The sequence below is a fragment of the Hyla sarda genome, chromosome 6, assembly GCF_029499605.1.
Source record: "Hyla sarda isolate aHylSar1 chromosome 6, aHylSar1.hap1, whole genome shotgun sequence".
Classification (NCBI taxonomy): Eukaryota; Metazoa; Chordata; class Amphibia; order Anura; family Hylidae; genus Hyla; species Hyla sarda.
Window position 1 is genome coordinate 92,137,143 of NC_079194.1, and position 13,624 is coordinate 92,150,766.

General features: G+C 44.3%; 1 long non-coding RNA gene across 3 annotated transcripts in view; it reads left to right on the forward strand.

The window, feature by feature from the left end:
* The window catches only part of LOC130275874 (uncharacterized), a 31,318-nt gene extending 26,387 nt beyond the window's left edge, over positions 1-4,931 (forward strand). For all 3 annotated transcript variants that reach the window (XR_008844936.1, XR_008844935.1, XR_008844934.1), the window contains one exon: positions 4,766-4,931. This is a non-coding gene — a long non-coding RNA (uncharacterized LOC130275874). The remainder of the gene's footprint in view (positions 1-4,765) is intronic.
* The last annotated feature ends 8,693 nt before the right edge of the window (positions 4,932-13,624 follow it).

The window sequence follows — 13,624 nt, forward strand, 5'->3', positions numbered from 1 at the left end:
CTGCCCATGCTCCAAAGTCAGCCCCAGAATGGTAGATACAGAGGAAGATAGGGGGAGAACAAGACCAGGTAAGTATGGTTATCATCAGTGTCATCTGCAAAATAAGAGCAATCCCCCCAAAATTTGTAACCCAATTTCTCTTGTGTAATTAAATACCTAATATGTAGATGTGAAGTGCTCTGTGGGTGCACTAGAGGACTCAGAAGGGAAGGCGCAACAATGGGATTTTGGAGAGTGAATTTTACTGAAATGGTTTTTGGGGGGCATGTCGCATTTAGGAAGCCCCTATGGTGCCAGAACAGCAAAAAAAAAAACAACAAAAAAAACATGGCATACTATTTTGGAAACTACACCCCACAAGGAACGTAACAAGGGGTCCAGTGAGCCTTAACACCCCACAGGTGTTTGCCGACTTTTCGTTAAAGTTGGATGTGTAAATGAAAAAAAAAATTCAGTAATATGCTGGTTTCCCCCCAAATTTTACATTTTTACAAGGGGTAATAGGAGAAAATGCCCCCAAAATGTGTAACCCCATCTCTTCTGAGTATGGAAATACCCCATGTGTGGACGTCAAATGCACTGCTGGCGAACTACAATGCTCAGAAGAGAAGGAGTCACATTTGGCTTTTGGAAAGCAAATTTTGCTGAAATTGTTTTTGGGGAGCACGTCACATTTAGGAAGCCCCTATGGTGCCAGAACAGCAAAAAAAAAAAACTCATGGCATACTATTTTGGAAACTACACCCCTCAAGGAACATAACAAGGGGTACAGTGAGCCTCAACACCCCACAGGTGTTTGATGACTTTTCGTTAAAGTCAGATGTGTAAATGAAAACATTTTTTTCCACAAAAATGCATTTTTTTCCACAAATTTTACATTTTTACAAGGAGTAATAGGAGACATTGCCCCCCATAATTTGCAACCCCATTTCTTCTGAGTATGGAAATACCCCATGTGTGGACATCAAGTGCTCTGCTGGTGCACTACAATGCTCAGAAGAGAAGGAGTCACATTTGGCTTTTGGAAAGCAGATTTTGCTGAAATGGTTTTTGTGGGGAATCTCATATGTAGGAAGCCCCTATGGTGCCAGAACAGCAAAAAAAAATATATGGCATACTAATTTGGAAACTACACCCGTCAAGGATGTAACAAGGAGTACAGCGAGCCTTAACACCCCACAGGTGTTTGATGACTTTTCGTTAAAGTCGGATGTGTAGATGGATTTTTTTTTTCACAAAAATGCTGGTTTTTCCTCAAATTTTACATTTTTACAAAGGGTAATAGGAGAAAATGCCACCCAATATTTTTAACCCCAGTATGGAAATACCCCATATGTGGATGTAAAGTGCTCTGCAGGCGAACTACAATGCTCAGAAGAGACGGAACGCCATGGAGCTTTTGGAGAGATAATTTGTTTAGAATGGAAGTCAGGGGCCATGTACGTTTACAAAGCCCCCATGGTGCCACAAGAGTGGACCCCCCCCCCAACATGTGACCCCATTTTGGAAACTACACCCCTCACAGAATTTAATAAGGGGTGCAGTGAGCATTTACACCCCACTGGCATTTGACAGATCTTTGGAACAGTGAGCTGTACAAATGAAAAATACATTTTTTTATCTTCACAGCCCACTGTTCTAAAAATCTGTCATACACCTGTGGGGTGTAAATGCTCACTGCACCCCTTATTACATAACGTGAGGGGTGTAGTTTCTAAAATGGGGGTCACATGTGGGGGGGTCCATTGTCCTTGCACCATGGGGGCTTTGTGAACACATGTGGCCCTCAATTCCGGACAAATTTTATCTCCAAAATCCCAATGGTGCTCCTTCTCTTCTGAGCATTGTAGTTCGCCCGCAGAGCACTTTACATCCACATATGGGGTATGTTCTTAATCAGAAGAAATGAGGTTACACATTTTGGGGGGCTTTTTTACCTATTTTCCCTTGTGAAAATGAAAAATTTAGGGTAACACCAGCATTTTAGTGAAAAAATTTTTTTTCATTTTCCCATCCAACTTTAACGAAAATTGTTACATTCCGTGAGGGGTGTAGTTTCCATGTGGGTATAAATTTTTTTGCGTTTATGTCACAACCGCTGTAAAATCAGCCGCCCTTGTGTAAATCACTAATTTAGGCTTCAAATGTACATAGTGCGCTCTCACTCCTGAGCCTTGTTGTGCGTCCACAGAGCATTTTACGCCCACATATGAGGTATTTCCGTAATCAGGAGAAATTGCGTTACAAATTTTGGGGGTCTTTTTTTCCTTTTACCTCTTGTGAAAATGAAACCAGCATGTTAGTGTAAAAATTTTTTTATTTTTTGCAGTAACATTTAAGTGTAGACCCCAACTTTACCTTTTAATAAGGGGTAAAAGGAGAAAAAGCCCCCCAAAATTTGTTATGCAATTTCTCCCAAGTACAAAAATACCCCATATGTGGCCCTGAACTGTTGCCTTGAAATACGACAGGGCTCCAAAATGAGAGATCACCATGCGCATTTGAGACCTAAATTCGCGATTTGCATAGGGACGGACCCAGATGCAAGAATTACACTTCCCTCCAATACCAAAATTCCCCTACGGCAGAGTTTCCCAAACAGGGTCCCTCCAGCTGTTGCAAAACTCCCAGCATGCCTGGACAGTCAATGGCTGTCCCGCAATACTGAGAGTTGTTGTTTTGCAACAGCTGGAGGCTCTGTTTTGGAAACAGTGCCATTCCAGACATTTTTCTTTTTTTTTTTTTTTTTTTTTTGGAGGGGGGAGCTAAACTTTGGAGAGGTATATGTAGTGTTTTACTTTTTATTTTGTGTTGGTGTAGTGTAGTGTTTTTAGGGTACATTCACACAGGCGGGGGTACATTCACACAGTGAGCTTCCCGCTGGGAGTTTGAGCAGCAACAGGAAATTTGCTGCATCTCAAACTTGCAGCGAGAAACTAACAGTAAGCCCCCAGCCCTTGTGAATGTACCCTGTACATTCACATGGAGGGGGGGGCAAACCTCCAGCTGTCGCAAAGCTACAACTCCCAGCATGCTCTTTGGCATGAGAGTTTGTTACTTAACTCAGTGTTTCACAACAATTGTGCCTCCAGCTGTTGCAAAACTACAACTCCCAGCATGTACGGTCTGTCAGTGCATGCTGGGAGTTGTAGTTTTCAACAGCTGGAGGCACACTGGTTGCGAAACACTGAGTTAGGTAACAAACTGTGTGTTTCGCAACCAGTGTGCCTTCAGCTGTTGCAAAACTACAACTCTCAGCATGCACTTACAGCCGAAGGGCATGCTTGGACTTGTAGTTATGCAACAGGTGGAGGCACACTACTGCAACTACCAGCATGCCCTTTGTCCGTGTATGCTAGGGGTTGTAGTCATGCAACAGCTGGAGGCACAACAATGTGCCTCCAGCTGTTGCAGAACTACAACCCCCAAAATACACAAACTATTAAAGGGCATGCTGGGAGTTGTTGTGCCTTCTGCTGTTGCATAACAACAACTCTCAGCATGCCCTTGTGTGCATGCTGGGAGCTGTTGCTAAGCAACTGCAGGAGGCCAGCCTTACCTCCTCCTGCTGTGCACTGATAATCCGCCTGCCGTCACCGCCGCCGACTCCATTCCTGGGGCCCCAATCCAGCCGCCGATGCCGGGGATCGGGGGCCCCAGCCTCAGGTGCACACACCCGTCACCCGCTCTCGCCCTCCGTAACAGGGGCGGAGCTGGTGCCATTAGGGGCACCCCCACAGCAGGAGTCCTGATTCGTCGGCCGATAACGGCCAACGAATCAGGACTATCGTGAGGTGGCTGCTAAAGGATGATAGGTGCCGTCTCGGACAGCACCTATCATCCCTTTTTTCCGGGTCACCGGGGATTCGATTGACCCAGAATTGCCGCAAATTGCCGATCTGAATTGATTGCTGACCTGGGGGATCTCAGGACCCCCCCCCAGGCATTGTAACTGGATGCCTGCTGAATGATTTTAGCAGTCATCCCGGTCCAGTCCCCGCCCGGCAAGCAGCAGGGACCGGAAATACTCAGGCCGTACAGGTACGCCCTGCGTCCCCAAGAGGTTAAAGATAGTCTCCTATGTAATATTTTTCTCAAAGATTTCATTATGCACCAGATTAAATAGTAATCTGGTGATTTTATGAGGACTGGAAAAATCTTAGCTTTTTCTGTTGATCTCAAACATACACTTTTTAACTGTGTGCTGCACATACTCCCTTTTTAGTTGTTGTACTATGTTAACATTCTGTTTACATTCAAAGGTTGCAAACCTGTACATAACTTTAGAAAGAAGTTTCCAATACATGAATTAATGGGATAAAAAGACGTTCCCCTACACCACTACTGATGAATACTCCCCATAGTGCATATTGAGCTTTGTTCCAGGAACAAAAGCACCACAGTCACTGATCAAGTGATCTCCAAGTATCAGAAGGGATCTGTTAGATCTAATTGGATCCAGTATAGCTTGGGTAGCCATAATTGTTATTGTAACAGATTGCTTACTGACTTTGTATCCCTGGTTACAGTGATATATTAACGTTAGACAAAAGAAAACACATCAAGTAGCATATATTCAGGGGGTATGTGCTGACATACTATTTTTCAGCTGTACTGTAGAGCATACCTGACTATGCTTTTTGTGACATCTTATGAGCGACATATACAGTGATATGGTATACAGATGGATACGTCAGGGCTTTATGTTTGATGCATATGCCAAAAGATGTTTTATTACAATATTTTAAATGTTGTTTTTTTTCAGATCAAAATGAAACTTGATTTAAATGGTAAAATATCTGAAGAGTGGAAAAAGATGAAGCCAAATGGACTGGAGTTTCATGGACTGGAGTTTCATTTGTTTCCTGTGGTTTGTCGTGTTCCTTTGAGATTTACAGATACATTTTTTATGCTTGAAGAATAACCACAATAAAAAAAAAAGGATTCTTATTAAACTCTGATCTGTGTTATACTCATTTTGGATGACCATAGAAAGGTGATATTCATGTTTTAATTATCAAAATTGTAATGCATCATTACAGTGCTGTAACCTGATTCATGAGGCAAAATCTGGAACAGGGACCACAATTCCCAAGTGCAACTCTGACCGCCACGCCTCAATGAATTCAATGAGGTCACTGCAGAGGAACAAATGATACGTTTACATGAACAGTGATGTCACAGTACTGGGTAATAAACATAGTGATGTCACAGTACTGGGTAATAAACATAGTGATGTCACAGTACAGGGATAATACACAGTGATGTCACAGTACAGGGATAATACACACAGTGATGTCACAGTACAGGGATAATACACACAGTGATGTCACAGTACAGGGATAATACACAGTGATGTCACAGTACGGGGATAATACACACAGTGATGTCACAGTACAGGGATAATACACAGTGATGTCACAGTACAGGGATAATACACACAGTGATGTCACAGTACTGGGTAATAAACATAGTGATGTCACAGTACAGGGATAATACACAGTGATGTCACAGTACAGGGATAATACACAGTGATGTCACAGTACAGGTATAATACACACAGTGATGTCCCAGTACAGGGATAATACACACAGTGATGTCACAGTACAGGGATAATACACACAGTGATGTCACAGTACAGGGATAATACACACAGTGATGTCACAGTACAGGGATAATACACAGTGATGTCACAGTACAGGGATAATACACAGTGATGTCACAGTACAGGGATAATACACAGTGATGTCACAGTACAGGGATAATACACACAGTGATGCCACAGTACAGGGATAATACACACAGTGATGTCACAGTACAGGGATAATAAACACAATGATGTCACAGTACAGCACAGTGATGCCACAGTACAGGGGATAATACACAGTGATGTCACAGTAAAGGGATAATACACAGTGATGGACTGGGGCTAAAAACCAGCCCTGGAAAAATAGTCATACCAGCCCCACAGCATTGCGTTATTGTAGCAGTCACTGGCTGCAGGGAAGGGACAGGGAAGCCTGGCACTTGATTTGCCATGCCTCTATAAGAGAACTATGCTGTGGCTGTGCCCTGAAGTCAAAGGGGTGCAGCCTCAACATACAAGACAGTTATGTGGTATTAATGCTATGTAAAATCCACTTGGGGAAAGCAGTAAAAAAAAAATAAGTAAAAAAATAAAAGCAACCCTTTCTTTTTTGCACTTGCGCTACCGCCAGAATCACGGAACTCAGTTCCCAGTGTCCAGCGCTTCTGGGTTAGGTTACCTGATCTAAATCCAACACCAATGGTCCCATTGGGTTATGGGTTCAATAGTAAATTTTCCAATCCCCTTCTGGGAGGAGATCCTCCCTTCCGGGGAGCAATACCCTGTCTGTAACCCAATTAAAATATAACTTTTATTCTTGTTACTTAAAAGGTCTAACTGTGATTGTGAAACTTATATATATTTTAAAATTGTCAGGAGAGACAGTGTGTCTTCTTGTATATGCCCACTTGGTGGTGCTATAGTACTGGTGTAGGAGTTATCTTGTTTCTCGCTGTGTGTAGTGAGTGTATCACCCTGCTGACACACAGTAACTCCGCACCCTTAATACGCACTGTCTTCCTGTCTAAAATCTTAATGCATTGCTCTAACGTTTCGTTAGAAAACTAACTTCTTCAGAGGCAGCTCTCTGAAGAAGTTAGTTTTCTAACGAAACGTTAGAGCAATGCATTAAGATTTTAGACAGGAAGACAGTGCGTATTAAGGGTGCGGAGTTACTGTGTGTCAGCAGAGTGATACACTCACTACACACAGCGAGAAACAAGATAACTCCTACACCAGTACTATAGCACCACCAAGTGGGCATATACAAGAAGACACACTGTCTCTCAAGACAATTTTAATATATATATAAGTTTCACAATCACAGTTAGACCTTTTAAGTAACAAGAATAAAAGTTATATTTTAATTGGGTTACAGACAGGGTATTGCTCCCCGGAAGGGAGGATCTCCTCCCAGAAGGGGATTGGAAAATTTAGGTTACCTGATCTCACACAGCTGCTCATTCAATTACAGGCCGAAGCAATGTCCAGCCTCAGGCGCTGATTGGATGGCTGGCCATGTGACGTCACGTCACCTAACCAAAAGTGCCAGATACCAGGAACAGAATTCCATCATTTCAGTGGCAGTGTAAAAGCGAGGAATTTTAGAGAGGGTTTTTGTTTTGTTTTACGGTCCCCCCTCCTGTAATAGATATTACAAAGGGTTAAAATACCATGGGAAGCATAACACTGGAGCAGGCATTGAGACATAGTTTGAAAATGCTACCAGAATACAGGTAAATAGTCACAGGGGCGGGTCCTGCCCAGCCGGCTTGATTGACACGTCTCTAGTCTCTAGCAGTGTATAGGGAGACCCTGGAAGACAGTGGTCAGCACTACAAAGCCCAACACTACACCTTTTCCTGACTTTGCAGGTTCCTGCATACAGATGGGGTGCTCAATCCCAATAGTTTATAGCAGTAAGCATAACAGTCTCACAGTAGAACATTATTGGAAGCACTCACCAATCAACTGGGCAACATTTCCTTTGCACAGGCTTTGATAAATCTCCCCTGGGTCTTGAAACTGTGGACTGTTAGGTATTCCAACAAGGGTCTGTGCATGCTGGGAGTTGTCATTTTGCTGGGAGTTTTAGTTTAGCAACAGCTGGAGATTCACAGTTTGGAGACCACTGATACAGGGAGAGATGTGTCACCTGCCCTGCTGAGACCCGCCCTGAGGACTAATCACCGGTTCCGGTGGCATTTACAAACTAAGATTCCTTTGTCATGGGATCGTGATGCCTGCACCAGTTTTATGCTCACCGCTGTTTGGCCAAAATAAAACTGATAGGTTCCCCTTAATTGTAGTTACATTTAAAAAATATAGTTATTTAGAAATAATGAAAAAACAACCTAAATTGCAAAAAGAGAAGAGAACCAAAGTGCCCCTCCCTTACAAAGTAGTAACAGCAGGCCTCCTCTTCCCAGAACCTACCCCCTACCCGACATTACAGGTCCCCCCTCATCACAGGTCCCCCCTCTCCAGCCCCCCACATCACAGGTCCCCCCGTCTCCAGCCCCCTACATCAAAGGTATCCCCTCTTCAGCCCCCCACATCACAGGTATCCCCTTTCCAGCCTCTCATATCACAGGTACCCCCATCTCCAGCCTCCCCACATCACAGGTATCCCCTTTCCAGCCCCCAATATCACAGGACCCCCCTCTTCAGCCTCCACATAACTGGTCTCCCCTCTCCCCCAGCACCCACCAACATTACAGCCCCCCTCCTTGCAGCCCCCCACATCACAGGTCCCCCCTTTGCAGCCCCCCACATCACAGGTCCCCCCTTTGCAGCCCCTCACTTCACAGGTCCCCCCTTTGAAGCCAATCACATCACAGGTCCCTCCTCTACAGACCCCATCATCACAGGCCCCCCCCCCTTTGCAGCCCCCCACATCACAGGTCCCCCTCTGCAGCCCCCCAACATCACAGTTCCCCCTTTACAGACCCCATCATCACAGGTCTCCCCCCCATTTGCAGCCCCTCACATCACAGGTCCCCCCTTTGCAGCCCCTCACATCACAAGTCTCCCCTTTGCAGCCCCTCACATCACAGGTCCCCCCTTTGCAGCCCTCACATCACAGGTCCCCCTTTACAGACCCCATCATCACAGCCCCCCCCCCTTTGCAGCTCCCCCACATCAAAGGCGCCCCTCTGCAGCCCCCCCCCCCCCCACATCAAAGGTGCCCCTCTGCAGCCCCTAACATCACAGGTCTCCCCCTTTACAGACCCCATCATCACAGGTCCCCCCCTCTGCAGCCCCTAAAATCACAGGTTTCCCCCTTACCAGACCCCCACACACACACCACATAACAGGACTCCCACCCTTTCCCTTACATAGTAATAACATTAGGTTCCCTTTTCCTCTCACCCAGTATAGTAGATCCTCCCCCGAGCAGCTGCAGTGACTGTGTGTGGACAGGAGGAGGGGCCAGGAGCAGTGAGGAGGCAGATAGTAGAGGGGAGTGTACTGTCTGTACAGCTCCCATTACAGACTCTGTACCCCAGACCTCCGGACCTCCGCTCACTGTGTCAGCTGTCAGGAGCCTCAGACCTGTGTGTGATGCTGCAGCTGCGGTGCACACCGGTCCAGACACTGCTGACAGACTAAAGGCTGGGTTCACATCACATTTTCTTCCATACGGGAGTGCATACGGCAGGGGGGAGCAAAAACCTTGCGCTCCCGTATGCGCTCCCATATGTAATTCATTTCAATCGGTAGGCTCATTTTTGCGCTGTATGCGCTTTTTCCCCGGACCTAAAACTATGGTCAACCACGGTTTTAAGTCCGGTTGTAAAAGCGCATTACGGCGCAAAAATGAGCCGACCGGACCAAACGTTTCACTCCGGCCGGCTCATTGAAATGAATTACATACGGGAGCGCATACGAAAGCATACGGGAGCTTGAGGTTTTAGCTCCCCGCTGCCGTATGCGCTCCCGTATGGGAGAAAACGTGATGTGAACCCAGCCTCAGACACAGTCACTTGTCAGGACTCAGGCAGCCTGTGCTCCAGCCACTGCCGGCCCACAAGGCAGCGGCCTATCAGGAATTTTCTCGGTAGGCCAGTCCGGCCCTGGATAATATCCCTCCATTGCCCAGCAGAGAAAAGTTGGACTAAGGACTATCTCCTGCAATGATAGGTTGAGAGATTCATATAACAAGAACCACTATTCAATTGTGTAAAATAAATGCAGGAAATATTAACCCTTGACACTTTGGTTACTTCAGTGTACGCAGTGGATTAAGAAAATACATTTTGCAAACTCTCCTGAAACACATTTTATGCATTAAGCAAAATTTTAGACTGTTGTCTACCCGGCAACTTTCTGGCAAATGGTAGCTGGAACAGTTGTACAGGGTCACGACACCGGCTTTAGTTAAGTTGTATTCATGTCTATTAATTTATCAATAACATCCTGTCTGCTGTTTCACTGTCTAGCAGCAAATAGGTATTGGACAGGGCTGGACTTGGACCAAAAATAGGCCCAGGCATTTTAGACTAAGCAGCCCATTTTAGTCGTGGGTGTGGCTATGTGAAGGCGGAGTCACAAAATGGAGAGACAAAATGTAAATCATAGTTGGGTATAATAGAGCACCTAACGAAAAGAAAAATGTATGTATGTGTGTATATATCTCTCTCTCTCTCTCTCTCTATCTGTATTATAAATCCAGACTTAAGCAGCACACAGACTGGGTGAATAAAGTGGATATTAATTACATCACCAGTTTAAACAGAAGCAACGATTCCGCGGCCTCTCGCCGCCATTATCAAGCTCAAGTGAATGACTGAGAAGTGCAGTCTTAAATGTGTACATACAAATTGAATAATTACATAATTATTTGACAGTGCAAATTGCATAAAGCATAAATAGTGCAGATTTCACTTTTCAAGTGCCGTTCATCCCTGTGCATTTCCTAGTGATCAATGATTCATCATATTCCTATAGATGCGCTTGATATTCATAAATACACAGATTGTATACATTAAAAGCACTTACCCAACAGAACCCGCTGTTTTCACATGTCCCACTGTACGGAGCGTGTGTGATTTCTCAGTGCGCAGCTGTGAGAGACTCCACCAATCCTGTGTGAGTCTCTCGGCCAACACTGACCAATCAATGCGTGCGCCGGGTGTGACACGATGCGCAGGCGCATCAGAAGAGAAGTAGAAGAGATCGCCATATTTGTTGTTGGTAAAATTGCCCATATTTTAATACAGATTCTCAGGCGGTCCCGTGTTCAATCACACAAGGGTATGCGCAGATAGAGCTGGCTTGGCTCAAGTGGATGTTGTTACACAGTTTCAGGTGCTTGCTTGCATGTGTCTGGTGAATAAACCAGTCACTACAAGCAGGGACTCATGGAGCCGCAGCTACCAAAGGCAGGCACTGCTCCATATATGCCAACCACCTACTGTGGTAACGATCCATATTCTCTGCACCCATTGAACAATTTGGACACACCAAATGGTATAAATATTGGCTCATCTCTTATGATAAAACAATAAAAATAGGTTCTGTGGTATCCCAGTACCGCATTCTATACGGTACTTATTTATTTATGGGTCCCCATAGCCAGAATCCCTAGGACTTAGGGATCCCTGTTAGTCAGTCTACCCCTAGTCGCCTCTATTCTAGTGTATAATCTCTAATTCATGCATAGGTTAATGTAAATAGCATAGTATATGTAAATAAATGGTTAATTACTTGTTTCCATTAGCGTTGCAGGACCTGCGGGTCATGTGACAAGGTGAACTCTATGGTATTTAGCTTAAGGACCTTTGGAGGCCCTGTGACATAAGCAATCCCATCTCACCATGTAATGGTGAATGGCAGACGTTCGGACCAATCAGATTCGCCACGCCCCCTGCCCATATAAGGGAGTGGCGGCCATGTTACGCTCTCTTGTTCCTGGGAAAGCAAGCAAGCAAGACCTGTTCAGCAGTAATCGCAGTGAGTTAGGCCTGAGCCTTGCGGCAACGGCTGAACAATTATAATTATAGAGTGTATCACCTCCCAAACACTCTGCAGCATCACCGGACCTAATACCTCCCCTAAATCCGGACGGATCTGCAAATCTCTTCGTAAATTAAGAGACTTATTGTCTAGCTCAAGGTCCGCAACTACTGCCAGTCACTAAGAAACCTAAGGACTGTTTGTATGAGACTGTTACTGTGCCGTGGATATTGCAAGCACTTCAGTAAAAGTTATTCAAGTTCAAATCTCCTTGTGGACCTTCAGTTATTTTATGCACCTATCGTTACTGGGAAGGGCGGCGATAGGCCGGAACACTGATTCAGCATACCAGCCCTCAGCCTGGCGTCACAAACTCTAGGGTTAACATTAGCCCCTTATATACCGATACCATACTATCACTACCATACACCCCCCAAGGGCTACCACACTTCCATATGTACAGGGTTACACAGCGGTTCTGTTGGTGGCTGATACAACGTGGTTTTCAATAGTATCTGCAATAAACAGAAAAAGAACAGTGTCAGTTCAGTCAATACAAAAATACACTAAAAAACAACATAATACAGGTTAGGGGCTGCATAACAGAGTCTACCTTCTAGTCATTCTAGGTGTAGTCTTAAATTCTGCATTAAGACCGGAGGGTCTCATAGTATTCAGCCTGAAGATCCACATAAATTCTCTTTTTTGAGTAGTGTAATACGAACCCCCCTCGTTTGAGTGGCGGGATGTGGTCTAGTATCATAAATTTTAGGTCTTTTTCTTTGTGATTGGCCTCCGAGAAATGTTTGGACACCGGTAGGTCCAATCTTTTTTTTTCTGATGGTGTAACAGTGCTGATTTAAACGAGTTTTTAAATCCAGACTCGTTTCACCCACATATAGTTTCATGCAAGGACACCACAAAATGTATATCACGTAGTCTGAGTTACAGGTAAGATAGAATCTGATGTCATATATGTGATTGGTTTGAGGATGTACAAATTCCGAACCTTTTGCCATATACTGACAGTTCACGCAGTTAAGGCATGGAAAGGAACCTTTAGTTTGTATAGTGAGGTATTTTTGTTGTGATTTTGATTGAATAGAGACATCAGTTTTAACTTTCTGCACCCTTTACATATATGGACTTATCTAGTTGTGCTGCTCTTCTTGGAGTTTTTTTTTTTTTCTCTCTCTATCTGTATACTGAGACCAATATTACCAATAATACCAGTATACAAGGAGGAGTATTGAGGGGAATTCATCAAGCTATTTAGAACCTTTTTCAACACAAAAAGTCTCAGGTCACTTCCCATGCGACTTTTATGTGACTTTTGCTTTTGATCATATTTTGAAAAAGTTAACCACCATTTGTAGTGTTTTAGACTAGTTTTATGCAGTGGGCACTGATTCATTATGTGCGACATTTCTCTGAAAGCTGCAAAAAAGTTGCAGCAGCCTACACATTTACCTTAGCACTGTAAAGCAGTCTAAATGGGTACCATGGGCATAGGAGACGGTAAATTAATCACGTGTCGTGCGACTTTTGATGAATTTGTCGCAGGAAGCTAACATCTAACGTGACTTTTCTGCTATAAAATAGTACACATACTAGATAACAAATTATGAATTTCCTTCTTTATTATCATACATATTACCATCATACTGTTACTGACCAAATCCTGTATACTGAGACCAATATCACCAATAATACCAGTATACAATATTATATCCACACACCTTACCATCATACTGTTCTAGTCAGTAGGGTTGTAAACAGTGCAGTCAGTGTATAGCAGTAATGTCCTGGGCATCACACTATTCTACAACAAAGTTACACTTCTATCTAATAGTGGTACCTCCAAATCTGTACTCGCTGCAGGCTCTCTCACCCTCCTTGTGACTCCTCCAGCAAAATAGTGAGTACAGCTCTTGAGTATAATACAGGATATAACACAGGATCAGTACAGGATAAGTAATGTAATGTAATGTACACAGTGTCCTCACCAGCAGAATAGTGAGTACAGCTCTGGAGTCTGGCCACTAGAGGGAGCATCTTCCTGTTTGGGTCTGCGTTTGG